This window comes from Pteropus medius, unplaced genomic scaffold, assembly GCF_902729225.1.
Source record: "Pteropus medius unplaced genomic scaffold, Ma_sr-lr_union100, whole genome shotgun sequence".
NCBI lineage: Eukaryota > Metazoa > Chordata > Mammalia > Chiroptera > Pteropodidae > Pteropus > Pteropus medius.
This window is the reverse complement of record NW_024356249.1, coordinates 4,428,590-4,448,003: the sequence shown is the minus strand read 5'-3', so window position 1 is coordinate 4,448,003 and position 19,414 is coordinate 4,428,590. Positions and strand designations below refer to the sequence as shown.

The following is a 19,414-nucleotide window of genomic DNA, read 5'->3' as shown; positions in this document are numbered from 1 at the left end:
ATTTGCCATGAGAATCAAGTGACCTATTATTTAGTCAAAAATACTGAATGTAATGTGCTTTTTAAAAACTACTTAACTAGAATTATTATACACATCTTGATTGAATTTGTTTTTTGTTTCGTGTGTTTATACATGGGTACATAAAGACAGAGCTCTATATCCATATGAAATATATCCTTAATTTATTGAATATTTGTGCACATCTTCTATTCAAATTCACACTTTATGTAAGAAAGTTATATTGACAAGTCATATTGACATCTCTATAGTAACAGGACTAATTGGTGGCTCTTAGAGGGAAAACTTGTGAAGATCAATGGCATAATGATTACTGTTTCCTGCAGTGTGTATTAAGAACTTCGCAAATGAGTCTTAAAAGCAACAGAATCTTTTTATTTAGTTTTCTACTTGTTTCAAGTCTACAGAGGAATTTGTGAGTCTTAATGAAAGAGGGATGCCTAGTCACTAAAACAAGGACATTAAGTTTTAAATAAAACTTTGGCAAGTCAGACGTGTGTGTGTGTGTGTAAATATTTATATTTATATGAAATTAATACAGTCATTAATAACTAGATTTATTCTTAATGAAGAATGAAAAGGAACATGGCACAAAAATTCAGAAGAACTGAGTTTGGGTGTCACTTTTGCCATGTGCTAATGACAAGTAGCCTCAGACAAGCCTTTCAAATCTTCAGTCTCATCCTTTAGAAAATAGAGATAATTACTCATGTGCCTTCTTCAGTTAGTTTCCAGGAAGGTCAAATGAGCTATGAGATCACACTGGAGTTACTGGATGTTTCTGTGAGAACATTAAAAACTGGAATGAAGATGTGCTTAGATAAATTAGCTATAGGGGTTTTCACAGTGAGGCAGCATTCTTTCTTCAAAGGAGTTGGATACATCTCCTGGAAACCACTCTGTATTGTCCCCCAGTAAAAGCGTATACAATCCATCTATGTCCATAAATTCTCCTCTGCGAGGAGAGACCACTGTCTTCTCATTCATTGATTTGTTCAACAAATATTAATCAAGCACCTTTCAGGCACTGTTCTGGACATTGGGAGATGCAACAGTGAGTAAGAGTGAACCAGATAGATGAAGACACAGTTCTCATGGAGCTTATACTCCATGGAAGAATCATCTTCTGTGTCCAATGAAACAGACTCTGAAATGGAGATTTGTATACAAGAGGTTTAACAGGATCGCCACATGTCAGAGAGTGAATGAAGCAAGTTTGGGCAGAGAGAAAGGCTAAACTGAGACTCAGTTGCAACAAGGGCCTCAGAAAACCCCAGAAGAGGCCTGGAGTTGGGATGGCCTTTGCACTGACATGTACTTGATGTAGTTGCCCCTAGAAATGAACAGCATCTTGAGTGGGGACAGCTTCTTTTAGCCAAGGACAATGTCAAGTGAAGCAGGTATATTACCCGTGATCTGTGAGTAGACAGCTCTCCACAGCTTGGAGGATGAGCGTCTAGTTCCTGAAGGGGTATCTGAGAGGTGTGTCACAGCATCCATTACAAAAAATAAATGGATGCTGTGTCCGGTGGTGACTGATGCCATGGAGAAAAATAAAACAACGCAAGACATCAGTGTCTCAGGGGCAGAGGGGCTTTTATGCAGAAATGGGTGCATCGACAAGAGACCTAAAAGAAGTGAAAGCATGAAGCATGTAGATTTCCACGGTCAGAACTTCTCATCTAGCGGTGAAAGTAACTGCGGAGGCTCTGAGACAGGAAGTGGCAGCTGATGTGTTTGGTGAACAGCCAGCAAACCACTGCGGGTTAAGTGACGTGAATAAGGAAGAGTCAGACAACTGGTGTAGGGGAAACAGAAGGAGTCATGTAGAGTCATACTTGTCAAATATCTTGTTTCTGCCATAGTCGGGCCTGATGAGCAAGCTATCGGTAAGCAAGAATGACCAGGTATCTGCTGTCGTGGAGTTTGTATTCAGGTGGAAGGTTGGAGAGCATGGTTCGGTAGATAGTAAAAAAATGTATATAAGAGATTATATTCAGTAGTGCTCAGCACAAAAAAAAGGAAGTTTCTAAAAGGATAAAGTGACAGGAAACGAGTGAGGTTGAGAAGTATCTTCAGATTGCGTCATCAGGAAAGCAGCTTTGAAGATGACACTAGAACTGAGACCTGAATCGCCTAAAATGACATCAGAACCTGCATGTAGATTAGTGAACGATGTAGAATCTATGTACAATGTATATGTGTTCATCTTTTTTCTTTTAATTAATAGCAGCTGGACTTTGGGAAAGTTCTGTCAGGCATGGTTATTTTTAATTGTGCCAGTCTCACTAGCCAGGTACAGGATGCTACCGGACTGACTCTAGAAGACAGACCACCAAATCCTTGAGTTCATTTTAGCTCATTAAAATCACTCCTGGAATGCAAGGCCAATGAACATCCAGGCGGCAAAACAGATAGACCTGGTCTAGTTGAGCCACTGTTTATCAGTTTTTCATTACCTTATTTAATTAGAACTTGGTAAATGAGACTAAGGCAATCTCCTCTGTGAGTCAATTACCTTCACCCGGTTCCATAGTCACCTAGCAAATTTATTATCTCAACTAATTTCAATTCAATTCACCTCAAAAAAAATGCTTATTAATGACTGATCATGTACAAAGCACAGCGCTAGATGCAACAAGTGTACTCAGGCGATCAATGTATGTTCCATGTCCCCAAGAAGATTACAAGAGAATTAGAGGAGGTGATATTTAGGGAAGAATGGAGTACCAGGCTGACTGTGATAAGTATAATGGAAGCTTAGTGGCTAATTATTAATTATTAAACACTGCTTTTGAACATGAGGCAGATAAGGCAAGTGAACTTAAAGCAACCCATCAGTAATACTAAAATACAATTTAAATAGCATGGCTTTGACCAACATTAACAGCAGGTGGAAAGTGTAACATTTATTAGTTTATTTACTTTTTCATATTGCACAGATAACAAGTTCTATGGGTTATATTGTATCTCCTCAAAATTCATAGTGTCGAAACGCGAACCTCAATACTTCAAAATGTGACCTTTTTTGGAGATAGTGTCTTTACAAGTTAAAAGGAGGTCATTAGAGTGACCCCAATTCAATATGCCTGGTGTCCTTAAGAAAAGGGTAAATTTAGAGACATTCTTGCCAGATTTGGAGAACACCATGTGAACATGAAGACAGCTTTTACAAGCCAAGGAGAGAAGCCTGGAACAGATCCTTCTCTTGTAGCCCTCAGAAGGGACTAACCCTGCCAACACCTTCATTTCAGACTTCTAGCTTCCAGAACCATGAGACAATGTTTTCTGTTGTTTAAGCCACCCAGTTTGGTATTTTGGCAGCCAGAGCAAACTAAGACATTAAATTTAATATGCTAAGTTTGAATGTGCTCCCAGCTAATATCTAAAGGCAGGAAAGACTTATCTAATACAGCAGTCCCCAACCTTTGTGGCGCCAGGGGCTGGTGCTCCTATGAGAATCTAATGCCTGATGATCTGAGGTGAAGCTGAGGCCGCAGCAAGTACAGATGAAGCTTCACTCGCTCCCCCGCCATTCACCTCACGCTGTGCGGCCCGGTTCCTAACAGGCCACCAATTGGTACCAGTCTGCAGCCCAGGGTTTGGGGACCTTTAATCTAATGCATTGATTAATCCATGCTTTATATATTTATCTAGCTCACATGTTAATGAGAAGTTTAGGAGAGGTTAGCTTTCAAGATGACTAAAGTTTACTCACTGAGTGCTATCATTTTTTTCCTTTAAAGCAGTTAGTCTAAAATGCATATGAATTTCTCTGCCCCTTTAAAGAGTAAAGTTAACATAACTCAACCATAGGATCATCAGAATGACCCAAAAGTATTTAGCCAACTTCTAATCCAGAGAAGCTTCAAGGGATATTGGGATGAGAATGGTTGTATGTTTGGGCCTTGGCCGCAGAGAACTCGGCTTCTTGAGGCCTTAGGACAATCTTTTCTTATCTTTGTTTGTTTGTTTGTTTCTTTGTTTTCCCATCCTTACCATTCTTCTTAGTGTCCGCATGCCTGCTCATCAGTTTTTATAATTTGATGCAGTTAATCTTCTATCCATTGGGCAGTCAGATGAAAGAATCTGTAAGAGTTCCATGGACAAAGAAAAAGAAAAAAAAAATTGGATCTAAATGTCTGAGGAATTCCCCCACGAAACATATCTTATGGTCTTTTTTTAAACATGTATTTTTAAATCAAAAGAGATATCTGTTTGCATATAGATATGTTCCAAGCACTACATTTGGTGGAAGTCTATTTTTCTGACCAAGTTCTTGCTTTATTTCAGTCTTAAAACCTAAGGCTAGCTGATGTCCTGTTCCCACGAGTACATTAATCACCTGCGTATCCCTGAGTGCACTGCGTGTCATGGTCATGTGCTTAGAACAAGTCTTTGTTAATAAACACTCAACTTTGGGACAACTTATGGGAAAAAGAGAAGCAGCCCATTTTGAAGATGAGAACTGTCCTTCCTTCTCTAATTCAGATAAGCTGAATGATTAATTTGTGAAGCAAATTCTCTTACAGAGAACTTATTTTTTTAAAGCCTTGTCCCTGGACTATGGTGGACGGGAACCCAGAATTCCTGATGTTTGTCCTGGTCCAGCTCTGGTTCCTGCCCTGCATCCTCTGCTCTTTCTCTGCTTGCCATGCTAGTCTTCCGTTAGTCCCCTGTCTTCCTGCTTTTGTTCCTCCTCATTCTACCTTCTCTCCCTGAGCAGTGTCAGCCTTGCCCAAGGCTTCCATTACCTCCCAGGAGGAACAAATGGCTCACAAAGTTATATATCTAGCTTAGACCTTTTTTTGAGTTCCAGACCTGTAATTTCAACTGTTTGTCATGCCTCTTGTTTGTCTGAAAGGTCCTTCAAATTCAGTATGTCCCACATGGAACCCCTCTCTGCGAGCTTTGGTCTCTTCCAGTGTTTCCAGTCTTACTCAGTGGCATCGTCCCCTCAGATTGCAAAGAGTCAGCTTAGAAATCTCCCTCTTCCTCCACCATATCCACTCTTCACATCACAGGGATACTTTAAAGTTCATCACTTTTCTCTGTTTCCACCACAGTGCCCCGAAGCTGCCATCCCCTGTTCATTGGTCTTAGGTGAGGGTCATGTCAACCCACCTACATTTGCTCTTACCTTTCTCCCACCCATTCTCCTCACTGCGGCCAGAACATTTTTTAACATATTTGATCACAGTCATCTTTCCTCATACCCTCTTAAATCCACCAATAGCTTCCCACGACTCGATTATAAAGACAGAGGTCCTAAACAAGGCCATCCTTCCGTGCGTGGCTTCCCTCTGTCATGCCTGCCCGACTCATCTCTTTTCATGTCAGACATCCCATAAATCTCCGTATTTCATTCAGACTGGGTCTTTCTAGCCTCCATGCTCTCTCCCACCACAGGAGATTTGACCTGTGGTTCCTTTTTCTTAGCAAATATTTTCTTTCACTCTTCAGCTGATTAATTCCTCCTCACTATGCGTTGTCAACTCAAGCTTTACATTCTTAGGCAACCCTTCTCTGACCTCTCTGGCAGATTCAAATCTCTCTATTATGTATTCTCAGAGCAACATGACCTCTATTTCATTACATTTATCATAGTTGTCATTTCCCATTGAATTTGTGCAATTACTTTCTTAATATTTGTCTCCTCCACTACCCTGTAAGTTTTATCTTTGTTTACCATTTTACCCCAAGTGGTTTGTCCAGAATCTGGCATATCGTAGTTGCTTAATAAATATTTATTTAATAAACAAATGGATGAAAAATGATATTACAGTGATTCTGAGGCTGCCTGGACTCCTAAGCATTGCCCTGGGTGACAAAGAAAATTGTGAGAATAACTTGGGCTGTGGTGTCAGGAAAATGGCAAAAAAGCGACGGCTCCCGAATAGAATAATTGTATAGGAAAGAAATAAAATCCTCAGCTATATCGCTAGGTTTGAATTTTTAAGAATTAAAGATATTGGTTCAAACATCTACCCTGTTTTTCCAGATAAATATTAGTATGTGAAGAAATAGAAATTATTAAGTAAGAAATAGGACAAGAAAAAAACTGGCATTGTTCGCAGGTGTGATCCACGTCCAAGCTTAGTTCAGATTTGTGCAGTGCTTTCTTGGAGCTTGTTTGAGACTAATTCAAAGCCTTTATGCCAGCTATTTCCACTGTCCAAAATATTCCTACCCCAGAACTTAACACTGACTACTTATTAACATTATTCAGGTCTCTGATGAAATTTTAGCCCCTTAGTGACATGCCTTCCCTGTCTTTATCAGTCAGAATGGATAGATTATGTTGCGGAGGGAAAGACAAATATTTGCGGCATAAAACAACAAAGTTTAACTTCACAACCCCACTCTACATGCACTATGGTTAGTTGGAGTCACTCAAGGGCCTAGACTGTAGAGCTTCTCTCTTGACCGTTGCCAGTTGCTGTATTGGAAGGAAGGGGAGCTCCTGGAGGTTCTTACACTGGTAATTAAATAGTCAGCTTTGAATCACATCAGTGCCATTCACTCCTCATAAGTAGGACTAATCACATGACCCTATCTCACCACAACTGCAATCTGACTTTGTGCCTGTAAGGAAGGAGAACATACAGACATTTAAACTAGTCTCTTTACTTGCTTTTGCATTTTTTAGTAATTATCATTGTTTGATATTATTCTATCATCTATCTACCTACCTACCAACCTAACTAATCTATCTATCAGGCTGTTTACTGCCTGCTTATTCTTAAAACATGCCTGTGAAAGTAAGATTTTTGTCTTTATCTCTAGCACATAGAACCGTACATGGCTTATGATAGGCAGTAAGTAAATATTGTCTATTAACTGAATGAATGGATAATACATGGTGGTTTTTTTAAAATCATACCTTCTTTCATCCAAGCCTTCTAGTAATGAGCCTGTATTACAGTCTAGCAATGCTCTTGCTTTCATTCTAAGTCAAGAGCATTGCTAGACCGTAAAAAAAAACAGATTATAAGCAAGGGCTATGAGATTCAAGGTAGAATTTGTGATGCACATGGGGAGACATAAGGAAGGCAATTCTGACTAAGAAATTTCACAGAAGTTGCATGTGGTATGCAGCATTGGGTCAGAGTAAATCTGACATTTTAGCTCCTGCTGGCTTTGTCAAAACTCAGATGAGGGAATTTGATGATGAGGCAAGAGCTACTCCAAAATGAGGTGACTTTACACTTCCTTCTTAAGTTATGATCAGCCTAATCTCCAAATCTCAGAGATCTCCACAGAGGCTGGCACCACAGAATATTTGACCAGTTGGGCTTATCTTGATAATCTACTGTGAAAGAATGTGTCCTGTTCTCTCTCCAAGGTACTGATTCAAAACTGTTAAGTATGGCTGAACTGTCCTAAGTGCTGAACATTTCATATCAATAAACTGCTTCCTTAAAGCTTTTACACCCCCTACTCCACCCCTCACCCTAGGAAGTTTATTGTAGCCACTATACTTGACTCGGACTTTTGGGCACTGTACTTGGCACAATTATATTACCACTAACATAAGCACTTTATAAGCACTGGAAATTTGGACAAGCTAAATTACTGTAAGCCTACGAAATGTAAATCACTTTCTATAACACTAGTGGAAACTTGGTATATTAGTTCTCTATGGCTGCTATAGCAAATTATCATATACTTGATGGCTTAAAACAGTGCAAATTTTATTATCTTATAATTTGGTAGTTCAGAAGCCCAATACAAATCTCACTGGGCTAAAATCAAGTTATCAGCAGGGCTGCATTCCTTCTGAAGAGAAGGAGAGAATCTGTTTTCTAGCATTGTTCCAGCTTCTACAGACTGCCTAAATCTTGGCTCATGGCCCCTTCCACCGTCAAAGCCATCAATGGCCAGTCAAGTCCTTTTCACATCCCATTACTCTGATGCTGTGTCTTCTGCCTCAGCCACCACTTTTAAGGACCCTTGTGTTTCATTGGGCCCAACTGAATAATGCAGGATAAACTTGGATTGCTATGTGTGGTAGCATATGCAGAAGTTCCAGAGATTCCATGTGGACATCTTTGGATGGGAGCGGTATTATTCTGTCTAACATACTTAGTACATATTAATATTGAAGATTATAAAAGTTGTCATAAAATTGGCCAAAGGAGTATCATGAAGAGCTGGATTTCTCAAACTCTGATAACTCTTGAGGTACTAAAATATTTTTTAAATCTAGAATCAGGATGGACACATTGCCATTTTTTCAGATAAAGAGATCGAAGCATGGATGAGTTAAATTACTTATTCAAGGCCATATGTCCTGGAAGAATTGAGATTAGGAGCCAGGGCACTCTCTCCTAAGATGTCACTGTTGCAGTCCATTTAGGAAGCTGGGCTATTTTGCAGTACATTTTAGAAGAGATCTATCAAATAGTTAATGTTTGTTTTAAATTCATGAAGACCAAAACCATAAATTTACAATACTAGAGTAATTCAGAAATATAGAATGAGTTCATCCTTTGATGTTGGCCAAATGATCATTCTTCTAAGTACATGATTTCAGTGCTTCAGGTGACCTGGTTACAAGAGCTGATGTTCCCAGATGTGTCCAGATGTATTCACCCAATTCATCCCATTGCTGTTGGGCTATTCTGGATACAGGCTACATCCTTTCCGTGAGAAGCAGAAGTTAGTCATTTGCTGATCTCACCACACAGAAATGTGCATATAAATAGACAAATGTTTAGCGAATTATTTTAAAAGTCGAGATGGTCACTATTAAGAAAAAACATAAGCATTAACAATGATGGGGCAAGGCGAATGAAGACTTGGATTCTACTCCAAAAGAACCGTTCATCTATAAATTTATGTTGTTTGGAATTGTATCATGACGTATTATCTGTACAAGAGAGTCACTTTTATTCTTCAGGGCTAACTGAAAGCTAAATAAATACTCTGCGTGTTTATACACAGTCACACAGAAACGCTTAAAAAGTGCTGTCTCTCTAACACTGCTGTGCTTCACAAAACTGGCATTGATGCTGTTTATATCTTTAATAAGACATTTAGCTTAATTTTTCTGGTTCACCACAGATCCATTTTGAGAAACACTGTGGCATGGCGGTTTGGGGTATTCGACTCTGACCCTTATCCTTAGCAACTAGATCGCTACACATTTCAATTCTCTCCCCCACGCTGTCACCACACCCCCAGTCTCTCGTGAATAAATTCGTTTCCTCTCTGCCATCAGGTTTGTAAAGAGGCTGACAGAGAGGATTGTCACCGCACAAGGAAGAATGTGAGCAAAACGAAAAAAAAAAAAATAGGAGCTTTTTCAGGACTATTTTTGTCTTTGCTACTTATTTGCCTAAGAAGCTCAATGGAATAGGTTTAGAAAGTGCATCTGAGGCAGCGAGAACTTGTGCGTTGGTTTGAGAGAGCCGTGCTGGAGCCGTTTAGCAAAGGAGCACGAAACAGCAACAGCTTATGGCCTCTTCCCGACAGCGTTTGTTTTAGTTTCCCATCCTCTCATGGGTGTGTTTTGTGGTGGACACAGGGAGCTATGTCCCAGTTGTGTGTCTCTTTGAAATCATGAGTGTTGGCTCCATTAGGACATCTAATTTCAGTTGATAAGTACCTTTTTCACAATTCCTTCCCACATCCTTTTTCTCCACCCTAATCTCTTTCCATCCTCTGCAATCACGTTAGAATTTATTCCTGTTTTTCCATCTTCATTAATCTGTTAATTCACTGCTTTCTTTTCAGGTCACAAGTTAGACTCACCAGGGATATCTCCAAATTAGAACCCAAAATAACAATCAAAAGTTCTGGAGAGGAGAGAGAATAAAATAATAAATTTTGCCAATTCTAACATTGCATATTAAGTCATTGTCACTAAGCAGTAACAAGTAAAAATTTTTTTAATGGGCCGGGATTATTTTTAATAATATATAAATAATGCACTTATATTAATATGCATATCATGTTCTGGCCACAGATCATAAGCCCAGCGCCAAAGACAACTCATATTCCAATATGAGTCTAACATTCCTTCGTGAGAATCTTCATCATATTCTTATAACAGTATCCTGAGAAATGCCGTCTAGAGTTGTTCAAGTCATGAGCAATTAACTATATTAAAATAAAGTTGAAATTGATATACTTAAACAAAACTGGCTTGGTGATTGCGGGTAAGGGTCTACTCTGCTTACAGCCCAGCCGCAGTGAGCACATCCCGATTTTATAAGAAATGTTGTTAGATTTAAAAGAGATGGCAGAGGCGTATTTCCGACCAGAAAAAAAAAATTAATTCAAGAAGGAAGAGTCCAAGTTCAAACTTTCACAGAAGCACTAGAAAGTAAGGGGGTGAGGTCAAGGTTATCTGGTGAATCTCAAGTCAGTCAGTGTACTTCAAGCATAAGAACAGAGCAGCAATTGGACTTCAGAGAATGTTTAAAGGCAAAAGGCTTGGAATGAAAGAACATTGGTGAATTTAGCTGAGTCAGCAAGAAAATTGGAATTTTCTGTATAAATGCATAGATTCGTAGGGAGTTTTTCTATATCATTTTACTATCACAACGTACTTATGTTCTGGAGGATTAGAAACTAGTTTCTAGAGTTAACAGACATCACTACTTGTATCTTTAGAATCCAGAGCAAAGCAACTGTTGGGAGTTATGTGTTCAACACAGGACAGGAGAGCCATCTTTGTTTTAGAGGAGAAATTTCCCCTTTTTTATTGAGAGCCATATAAGGACAAGGGGTACCTAGATTTGATACCATGAGCTGATCAGAGTAAGAAAGTAAAGAAAAGGAGACACCCGTGATTCCTTCATCTTTCTGGTAAGGATAGACATATCCTTTTCTGGTATGGTTGAGTAAACAAGCTTAACACTCTGCCCCCAACTTTTTCCGGCCCTAGCTACATATTAGCTAGTATTCTCCTAAGTCAATGTTGTTTTTCAATTAAGATGGAAACACCTGCCAGGGGAAAGTTGGAATTAGATGAGGAGAAAATAAATCAGTTATTCACATCACAATTTAATTACATATACACAGTTAATAATAGCGCACATTTTTCAAAATATTTTTTTTTACAAATGCTTCATGTAATCATCATCATGACCCTGGGACAGACTCTATACTTTATTTACATACTAGAGAACTGAGTCGTAAAGGGGTTACACACTTTGTGCAAGGTCACATATCTAATAAGTGGCAAAGTTTGAACCTGAACCTTACTTTGCTGTGTGGAGACTTTTGGATCCCATCTTTCTCACGTATTGGCCCAAAAAGCAAGTTTGTACACTAGCAATTTTCTTCTCGTATTCTCCAGGTCATCCTGCTTCAGAAATGATGATAAAGAAGCTTTCTAGAAAAGCACTGATCTCAGTGGCTGAGCGGCGTAGTCCTACTTTCATCTTGGAAATTTACGTCCTTTCTCCCGTTTCATTCTCTCACTCATCACTCTGGGCCAGCTCTAGGGCAAGACATAGAGAAACCTGAGAGAGCATTCCCAGAGGTAAACCTAGTATTATTCCGCACACTGCAAGTATAAACTGTCTGAAAACGGGTTTCTGTTCCTTGAAGTCCATTCCATGAACAACTGCATTCCAGTTATAAGATTACTCTCATCCCTGATGCCATCATACAGGTAGAGGAAGCTGTAACAGCCCTGACCAAGAGTTTTCTTCCCAAGAAATTACGGAAATGTCCATGTGCCAGAGACAGTTTTGTTAGAGGAGACAAAATTATGGGTTCACTGCCGGATTTATTAAAATTTCACAAGCCAACAGCATACAGGATAATGTCTCTTAAGAAGCAAAAAAGAAATCACACACTCCAAAGCAATGATAGATTAATTACACTATTGTTCCAGGCAAGGGGAAATGAAAGGAATAAGATGCAAATTTTGCTGAGGTGTGCCGCTATAAGAGTTGGTACTAGGGAGAGACTGCCCAGCCAACCGAAAGCTGACTTCCAGGTGCCTGCGCAAAAGTAAAAGTCCCTCGCTGCTGGAGCATGTTGCTAGGGAACTACGGCACCAGTGTTGCCAGGCAAGATGTTCTCCTTCATGGGGCCGCTGCATGGTTTTCACTACTGCTGATAGGAGAGTCACCGTTACTGCAGCAAAAGCTAGTGCCCCAAAGGTCTTTGGAGAGCTATTTAGATCAGCAAAGGGTAGCCTTGCCCAGGTCAAATGGGTCACTTCTACTCAGTTTTCCGAGCTTCTCCTGTGTCTGCTGTTTCTTAAAAATAACCAGTTCAAAATACTCAATTTGCCAAAGAGGCATATTTGGGGTGGCATATTCTGCTCCCCTTCAGTGGTCATTAATATATGTCTTCAGTTTTAACAGCAGCTTCCTGGCGATTGCTTTAAATATTTTAAGTATTGCTTCATCATCCAGAGTATCTCCCTCCCAAGATCTAACTTACAGCTTCCAAATTCCAGGTAGAGCCTACCTTAGGTGGAATCCACGTCTGGAATCGGCTCCCTGGTGAAGTGTCAAGGCCCTTTTCCGAATACCCCATGGGTTATGACATCAGCGATTTTGTCACAGGTGCCCAAGGACAACAGTCGTGGTTATGTCTCTCTCTCCAACTGCGTTAGATTCTGGACTGCAAGAATCCTTTCTTTGTTGTTGTTGTTGTTGTTGCCACCCTAATATCTAAGATAATATTGAATAATATATAAATATTTGTTGAACCAATTTCAATACTTCAGTTCAGTTTATGGTAGGCTTTTGAGATTCATTCAGTTCTCAGGGACACAATATGGCATTGTCAGAAGTGTCCCCTGAAGAAGGAGGCAAAGCAATGGCAGTCTGTTTGTGTGAGACTCGCTCAAGGAAGAAACATTTCCAGGAGACTACCATCAAGCAGGAGAACCTGTGCTCCATATCCGGGGACCCCCAGAAGGAGAGGATGTCGTGTGGCTGTGGCCTCTAAGGGTAGGTTTAGAGTGGTTGTTTTTGAAGACACTGAGTGATCACCAATACATGCTTATTGGGCATCGTTTTTAAGTTAACTCACTTTCTAGGAAAATGTCAGTAAAAGCCTTGTGAGAATGTAGCACGTACATTGACTCTGCCTGGGACCTGAATTTATTCCTGTCTGCAGGGATTCACAGAATATTACTCATGAGATTTTGTGAATGATGCCCGAAAGCCAAAACCTGTCACCTTGCTGAGTAAATGAAGAAGAGAGGACGAAGTGTCCAGAATCCACTTTGTTAGGCACAGTAAGCCGAGGAACGCGTTAGGGAGTGCTACTTTCAGGTGCACTAGCGGGGATGAGGGTCCGCTTTTAAAGTTTTGAAGAGGTCTACGCAGAGTGATATCAGACACGCTCAGTTGAGTCTTGCTTGACACAACACAGCTTTCTGCGTCACGATGGTCTCGGTCATTCTCAAGAAATAGAGGGTAGGTCACATTTAGCAAGGAGGCTGTCCTGCATTGTGGTGTCTCCTAGGATGTGATTTTCTGAAATGTGTTAGAATTTCTACCCGTCCCTGAAGGGGCTATTCTCGTTAGCTTAAGATCTAGGTAAGTATATGATCTGGGAGATTATCTAAATTCTCATGAGTCAAAGTGATTAGTTCACTCTAAATTCTAAAAAAATCAAGTTTCCCTACAGGCAAAAAAAGATTTGAGGTATTCCTAGACACTAGGGAAAAAAGAGCCATTGATTCAAATAATTTGGGGCCCTATACACAGAGAAGAGTGATAAGACTTTCACTTTGAAGCTCCTTCAGTCACATCCCCACCTGAGAGCCCAGCCTCTGACTTCAGCTGGGAAAAGGGGGAGCTTAAGCTGTTTGTCAGAATACACCCTAATGCTGATGTGGTTGAAACGTTTCAGTTCTCGGTTGAAACGTTTCAGTTCTCCGTCTTAGAGATTCACCTCTAAAGAGGAAGCCAGCATTATTTCACCCCCGTGGGAGCAATACCCATACACGGAATGCTCCTCTAAGTAAACACGTCCCAAACGGCCTCTTTCTTCTGCATTCTTAACCCTGATTTATCACTGTTGCAGCTGCTTAACATTTTGCAGAGCGGGGTTTCATTCCCCCCACCCTCCTTCGTGTTCCCTGTTTGAAAAAGAGCTCTGTATTTTAAATGTTTTAGACTCAGCAGCAGTAAATGTTTCCAGGCTCTGGTTAACACACCACCACCGCTAGGAGAGGAAGAGTTTAAAACAGCTGCGGTGCCAAATTTCAAGAAAAAGGGGAAAGAAAAAAATAGCAAAGCATTGTTTGTTAGGCTGTCAGCAAACATCACTCAGAATCAGCCTTATTTGTATATGGAGACTCCTGTTGCAGAGTCTGAAAAAGGAAAGCTTAGGATTTTCTAGGAGGAAAAAAGATAATCTTTTCTAGCTAAAGAATGGAAGAATTTAAATTACTTTCTGAAAAGGTTGTAGAGAAAATAAATAACTCTAAGAAGAATAGTGTGTCTATTATAGCGCTGTTATGAATATTTTAAAACAGTGAGGGAGACTGAAGAAGCCATTTTAGGCATGAATGTCATCTAGTGGATGTCCGCCTTTAACCTAGGATTGTTATATATAAAACTGAGGTCAAGGAAAAGAAAGCTTCCTTTGGCATATGTTGGGGCGGAAAATTTTTCCTCTGCCCCACAAAGGTTCTCTGGCTGGTCTAATAATCAAATTGACAGGAGATAAATTAACAGGAGAAAAACAAACTTAATTTCATATGTACAAGAACCCCCTACACATGAGAGGTTCAAAGACAGAAAGATAAAGTGACGTATATGTGCCATCTTGAGCCAAGAAGTGAGATGGGAGCCTGGGGCTTCAGAGGGGAGGGGAGTAATTCACAGGAAGATAAGAGGAACAGATGTCCAGTAATTAGATGTTTGCTCTGCCGTACAGATAGGTCATACAAATTTCTTTCTGATGATAACTCTTATTACAGGCAAGGCCCGCAATTTTAATTCTTTAAGGGAAGGTAAAAGCATATCTTGAGCCCGCAAGGTCTCAATTGACTTTGGCTCAAAATAATCCACATGCCAAAGTGGCACATCCTGGGGAAGCCTTTTCTGAACCTCTTCATGTTCATCAGGTACATCAGCCTGTCTTTCCCAAACGTCCTGCTGATAAATGCTATGCTTTCCTAGCTCAACTCTTGAACAGTTTGTGTGAGTGGGAGACGAAGGACGAGGCAAGGTCTCTAGCTCTTGGCTCATTTTCCCCGTAAAGGCAAAGTCCTCCCCTTCATTTTCTTGATTCTTTGAAAGCAGAAAATTAAGAAAATGTTAGGGCCGCCATACCTGGTGGGAAATCACTCAAGTTGAACTTGTCACCCTCTTAATCCACTTATGATGATAGAGTGCTGATTTGCGCATCCAATTACTGGAGGCTAATTATTGCTGCGCTGAAATCAACGTGACACAATAAAATATGCACCACCTTCCCGTGGATGAGACCCGTCAGTCATTCCGCATCTCCTCACCTTAGTGGTGACCTTATTTCCAGGCTCATTCAAAAGTGAACTCTGTCAGAGATTCAAAGTCATCCCTTCCAGGCCTCTGAGCTTTTCAGCACGTGCCTAAAACTAGCTATATGAAGTTGTAGGTAATGAAGTTTGGCTTCACAAGCGGAAATTACTAATTTATTAGTGTTCTTTGAGGTGGAAAATAGGCATGTAGATAAAGGGAAACCCATAGATACATTCTATAAAGTCTTTAAAAAGCACTTTTGAAAATGTTCCACACCATGGGTTACTAATAAATGTAAACGCGGTATTCCTAGGGTTGGGAGTACTCTTTTTATCTCAGAAAACGAACTGTCTTAAGAGAGAACAATAAAATGCTCAGAATACACATGATCTTGTATAGAATAAAAACGTAGAAGGGGAAAAGAATCGGGTTTCTTGGGGTTAGTGTTAAGACGAATAGTGTTTAACATGATTTTGATGGTTTTCATTGTCAAGATTCACACCTAAATGTTTTCTAACTCAGTAGTCAGATGCATGACTCAGGAATCAGTGCTTTAAGTTCCTGGCTGACAGTCTTAACAATTAAGGCTATTTGTTTTATGCTATGCACTCTTCTGAAACCTTTCCATGAATTAACCCTGTTATTCCTTATAACAACCCAGGAGATATTGCTGTGTCCCTTTTACAGATTAAGACTCGGAGGCACAGATCAGTTAAATGATTTCTCCAAAATTACATATTGAGTGGCACAACTACAAGTATATATAAAAAACGTTTTTTTCAGTGATGACCTACAAGAAGACAATGGTCATCATTGTTGATTGTTTGCTAAAAATGCAAACAGTCCATTTCCAGCTCCTCTCCAAAAAGCCATAAGTATAGTGACTTCTTTTTGACATAGATATGCAGTTACTCATGAACTCAGTTTTATTCAGGTTTAAGAAAATATTTGTTAGCTTTCATTGATTTTTTTGCTTTGTCGCTCTTTTTGGAATGGGTAGCCCTGTTGGTAAGAAGGCACTAATGATATGAAAAAACAAAGTAGTGACAGGTAATTGAGTTTTCCTCTTCTCTCTTGCCAGTCAAGGATTCATTCCCCTTTCTTTTTCTGCTGTGTGTGTGTGTGTGTGTGTGTGTGTGTGTGTTTCAAAAAAGATTCAAGCAACTCCATGGATTTACGGAGGCTTAACAGACAGAAATAATGGAGTAAGGAAGGAAAATGTGGATTCGTTTTCAAAAGAGCATCTAGAGAATAAACAATGAAATCAGATATTTAATGTGATGGACCAAATGCTGGGAGAGGCTGAGATCAAGACTCAACAGAGCTGTCTTGATTTTCTAATAAGTATTTTATCTCCTGGTGATGGCGGCATGTGAGGGTGTGGAGGCCGAAGGTATTATAATGCATTATTTCAGGATGACTTCAGTCAAGCAAAATTAAGTTTATGCCAAGTCCTGCTTGGTGTTAACTGAGTTAACAAAAAGGGCAGAAACTTTGAGCTACAGGATTTCCATTTATCAATGAACTTTTATTACTACATAATTAATTATCTTGATTGTCAACTGTTGTGTAGGTGTTTCATATGAGTGTCTTTCCTTGCCAGTAGGATTGGACCTTATAAAGAACAGACAGTGAGTGACCTTTGCTATTCTCTAGGCTCTTTGACACTTAGCAAAGTCTTGGGCATGGAGAATTGAACTGAATTTAATTGGTTATATTAAACTAATGCATCTTTAACCTGCTCTTTGTCTGGCTTTGTGATATAAAAAGGGACGCCTCTAATTCTGTATTATTCAATTTGTTTCAGCTTTTTTCATTTGATTGCTGAAGGTAGGTGAGAGAAAATGCAGCCTGTATAACCTACCATATTTGGTGTTATCTTCATATATACATATAATTTCACAAAAGTAAGTCTTGTCCTATGCTTTAGAACTGTCATTGTACCTTTATTAAATGGGTTAGTACCTAAAAATGATGAGTACTTTTTGAAGGAATTTCTCATTAAAATGAAGAAATAAAAATCTAAGGCTGATCTGAACATAAAAAGTTGGCATCGTAATGTTTTTCATGGAGATATGAAAAATTCCATGAAGCACAATACTTTGTAAGCTATCGCCTGTTAAAGAAAACATGGGCATCGACTGACATTTAAAACAAGAAGAAGAAGAAAAAAAAACCTCTCTCTCCTCTAACACATTTGTCAGTGTCCCGGGGTAATAAACAATCCAGGAATAGTTTAGCAGGTTTACATGTTTACAAAGCATAGTGGATTTATTCTAGCGTTTCCCCACCTGGAAAAACTGGGTTTAAGCACCTTCTGCAAAGGAAAAGCAACGTTGTATTCTTCCCAGTATGTCTTGTCACTTTCATAGCAATCATAGACTTGCAGAAATGGGGCTGGATGGTGGTGGTGGTGGTGGTAACTGTAAAGGTTCTGATTTGGAAATTGCAGATGGAGAGCTGGTCTCTGTGGATGGATGTGGAGAGGAACCGAAAGGCGCCTGGAGGAAAGGCTGTCATATTTGCTCAGAAGAACCGCCAAATCAGAGAGCAGAGAAGATTTCATTGGAGGAGCGCCTTCAACAGCAACTAATCCTGTCATATTGCAAGAAAATTGTAAATGTGCTCTCCAGAAATTGTCCGCCCGTTGCCGCTAATCGAACGTACACTCACGAACACCGATCTGCTCTCCTGCCATAGCAAAGGCGCCTGATGCAGAGACCCGCTCCAGCGAGCGCACGCGCGCACACACACACGCACACACACACGTACACGCACACACGCCAGCCTGCGGGTTGGCCAGAGCCTTGAAACCGCAGATCCCACTAGGAAACAGCCACAGGCACCGAAGTAGGTGTTGCTCCTACACTAATTACTACTTTCTCAAGCACTTCGGTGAAGAAATGAATCCCGCCCAGCTCGCCAGTCCATCCAGATCTCGGTTCTGTTTTGCGCTCCAGATTCATCGTCGTAAAAGCCAGGTTTGAAAGTCTTTTTTGCTTCTCCTTGGGTGGTTTGGTGTGGAGGGCGGGGGCAGCGTCTGCTTCACTTCATTCTAAACCGCGGAGGGGACCCTAACTCGCCAAGTGGCTGGGACCCATGTGAGGTGCGCGACTCTGCTCGTGCGCTCCGGAGCTTCCCAGCTCTCACTTGAGCCTTTGGGTCAGCTCACTCCCCGCCTCCCCCGCCCCACCCCTCTGGGTGTCGTGGCACCAACTAATCTCTTCCTTTTTCTCTTGCAAGATCCTGGGAGAAAGCGAGCTGGCGTCTGGGTTCGGACTCTGAGCCGTGCGCAGCTCGCGCTGGGGCGGTCAGCCCTGAACCAGCGAAGGTCTCCTCGCTCCTGCCAGCCTGCACCAAGGAGATCGCAGCCAGGGAGGCAGCTGGAGCCAAACCCGCGGCAGGTAAGGGCACCGCGCTGGCCAGCGCCTTGCTTGCCGGCACCAGGGGCTCTGGCACGGCGGGGTCCCTCCCAGTCTCCACAACGGGGCGCGGAGGGGTCGGGGGTTGGGAAATTGGAGGATGGTTCTCCGCAAGTGTAGATTCTCAAACGGAAACTTTGGCTTCTAGGGCTTGGCGGGCTGAGGGCAGCAGTGGCGGGTCTGGCACGAAGGGGCAGATGAGGCGCCGCGCCGCGCGGGGCGGGGGTGCGATTCCGCGGGTCACCGAGTCCCGCGGAAGGTGGAAGGCAGCCTGGAAGTCGCGCCTGTCCGAGTGTCGCTCCCTCTTCCAGCCCGCCACCCCTCCACTGTCACCTGACCCCCTCCTTCTCCCCGAGATGCCATCACGGAAAAGTCGAGAAGCGCTTCGCCCTTTCCTACCCCGCACGCTCCTTCCTGCCCGGAGTCTGGCCGAGCCTTCCAGGCGTTTGGGGTGCAGACCTGGCTCGCCCCGTCTCCACGCAGTACCCCGGTTCCACCCTTAGGTGCTGCGGTCCATGGACAACGGCCAAGGGGCATGGGGTT

The 19,414-nt window shown here is 41.3% G+C and overlaps 1 protein-coding gene across 3 annotated transcripts in view; it reads left to right on the top strand.

The window, feature by feature from the left end:
- The first annotated feature begins 506 nt into the window (after positions 1 to 506).
- Positions 507 to 19,414, top strand: part of CHRM2 (cholinergic receptor muscarinic 2) — a 146,713-nt gene continuing 127,805 nt past the window's right edge. For 2 of the 3 annotated variants that reach the window (XM_039860551.1, XM_039860555.1), the window contains exons 1-2: positions 17,838 to 18,430; positions 18,693 to 18,853. The gene's annotated coding sequence lies outside the window, so the exon portion shown is untranslated. Of the gene's footprint in view, positions 519 to 4,679; positions 4,686 to 12,914; positions 12,918 to 17,837; positions 18,431 to 18,692; positions 18,854 to 19,414 lie in introns of those variants that run through there. The other variant, XM_039860552.1, reaches the window with a different exon arrangement.